This window comes from Halichoeres trimaculatus, unplaced genomic scaffold (genome assembly GCF_033239565.1).
Source record: "Halichoeres trimaculatus isolate MK-OKI-2021-1 unplaced genomic scaffold, fHalTri1.1 fHalTri1_scaffold_36, whole genome shotgun sequence".
In the NCBI taxonomy this organism is placed as follows: Eukaryota; Metazoa; Chordata; class Actinopteri; order Labriformes; family Labridae; genus Halichoeres; species Halichoeres trimaculatus.
In genome coordinates, this window is record NW_027437214.1 from 239,618 (window position 1) to 242,292 (window position 2,675).

Below are 2,675 nucleotides of genomic sequence, written 5' to 3' on the forward strand. Positions count from 1 at the left end.
CAGGGGGCTGAAAACTGGGTAAATGTTTCCAAGATATCCCCCGGTTCGTGGTCCAAGCGTACCGCCTGAGATTGAATGAGAACCAAGGGGGTTCTGGCCAGAGAGCAGCCCGGCTCAGGGGGCTGAAAACTGGGTAAATGGCTTCCAAGATATCCCCCAGTTCGTGGTCCAAGCGTACCGCCTGAGATTGAATGAGAACCAAGGGGGTTCTGGCCAGAGAGCAGCCCGGCTCAGGGGGCTGAAAACTGGGTAAATGTTTCCAAGATATCCCCCAGTTCGTGGTCCAAGCGTACCGCCTGAGATTGAATGAGAACCAAGGGGGTTCTGGCGAGAGCTCAGGTGGCTGCACACTGAGCGATCATCTGACAGTGATCCCCTAGCCCATTGTTCACTTGTTTGTGGCCTGAATGAGGGCTTGATCAAGGGATCTCGTGACACAGAAAACCCAAGCTCCAGTGGCAGTGAATTGGACTATACTGTGTTTGTGTTTGTGTGGCATGATTTCAGAACCTGACCAAGAGATATCACTGCTGCTTTTTCAGGCTAAAGTCCATTTTCACAAGCATTGAGTCCAGTTACAATTCTCAGTCAACTGATTGAAAATCATTGCTTTGAACCCGGATCCCACGGTCCCCAAGCATTCTCTCTACCCACTGAGCTAATGTCGCTGCTGCTACTGTCGCTTGCCGTTTGCACCAAAGTCCATTTGCTCCTCAGGCTTTGTGCGAGTTTGTGCGTTCCTGCCACCTGTGGAGAATGCCCGCCTAAAAGAGCCATTTCTCAGGGAATGATTAACGCCAATGATGGTGGGGTGACTCTTTTCTGCACCTGCCTGACCCAGGACCACTGTGGTATTTTTGACTTGGTTGCTGATGCATACAGTGGCTTAATATCCACACGAAACTCGAGGTCAGGCTCCAGAACTGCCCACCGGAGGCTAAAGTCAAAGTAAGAAGGACTGTTCCCAGTCCCTGCTTCTGGTTTATCACAACCGACAGAGGTGCCAGGAAGTTGAAGGGGCCACACGCGAAATACCTCCCTCTGGTGGCCCCTCCATTGCCCTGGCAGGTTGGGCATATCTGGGCACCCGGACTGGGGAGGTTCCGCTACAACCTAGCCAGGTTCTCCTGGTTCCGACACGGACTGGTACTGGAGGCTTGGCTGAGTGGGTGTCAGAACCTCCAGGTCAATAAGCCCTTAGCTCGAGGTGTCAGAAGGGCCAGGGGTTATTTGTGTTGGACCCACCACTGGGGGGCGTAGGCCGGGTTTCTACTGTGAGCGAGGCAGGGGTTTCTGCTGGAGGTTTGTTCACACTTGAGGGTGGAGCATTCCAAAGGTATGAGCCCTGATGGACTTTTCCCAGCCCGTGTGACTTATTCATGTACAGCTGGCAAGGGGGGCCAGGATGTTGAAGGTGCCACATGCGAAATACCTCCCTCTGGGTAGATCTAAGGTGGCCCCTCCATTGCCCTGGCAAGCTGGGCATGTCTAGGTGCCCGGACTGGATGGGGTTCCCTTATGACCCGGCCAGGTTCCCTGGTTCAAGCTCAGACTAGAACTGGAGGCTTTGCTGAGTGGGTGTCAGGACTTCCAGGTCAATAAGCCCTTAGCTCGAGGTGTCAGAAGGGCCAGGGGTTATTCGTGTTTGACCCACCACTGGGGGACGTAGGCCGGGTTTCTTCTATGAGCGAGGCAGGGGTTTCTGCTGGAGGTTTGTTCACACTTGAGGGTGGAGCATTCCAAAGGTTTGAGCCCTGATGGACTTTTCCCAGCCCGTGTGACTTATTCATGTACAGCTGGCAAGGGGGGCCAGGATGTTGAAGGTGCCACATGCGAAATACCTCCCTCTGGGTAGATCTAAGGTGGCCCCTCCATTGCCCAGGCAAGCTGGGCATGTCTAGGCGCCCGGACTGGATGGGGTTCCCCTACGACCCGGCCAGGTTCCCTGGTTCCAGCTCAGACCAGAACTGGAGGCTTTACTGAGTGGGTGTCAGGACTTCCAGGTCAATAAGCCCTTAGCTCGAGGTGTCAGAAGGGCCAGGGGTTATTCGTGTTTGACCCACCACTGGGGGGCGTAGGCCGGGTTTCTTCTATGAGCGAGGCAGGGGTTTCTGCTGGAGGTTTGTTCACACTTGAGGGTGGAGCATTCCAAAGGTTTGAGCCCTGATGGACTTTTCCCAGCCCGTGTGACTTATTCGTGTACAGCTGGCAAGGGGGGCCAGGATGTTGAAGGGGCCACATGCGAAATACCTCCCTCTGGGTAGATCTAAGGTGGCCCCTCCATTGCCCTGGCAGGCTGGGCATGTCTAGGTGCCCGGACTGGATGAGGTTCCCCTACGACCCGGCCAGGTTCCCTGGTTCCAGCTCAGACCAGAACTGGAGGCTTTGCTGAGTGGGTGTCAGGACTTCCAGGTCAATAAGCCCTTAGCTCGAGGTGTCAGAAGGGCCAGGGGTTATTCGTGTTTGACCCACCACTGGGGGGCGTAGGCCGGGTTTCTACTGTGAGCGAGGCAGGGGTTTCTGCTGGAGGTTTGTTCACACTTGAGGGTGGAGCATTCCAAAGGTATGAGCCCTGATGGACTTTTCCCAGCCCGTGTGACTTATTCATGTACAGCTGGCAAGGGGGGCCAGGATGTTGAAGGTGCCACATGCGAAATACCTCCCTCTGGGTAGAT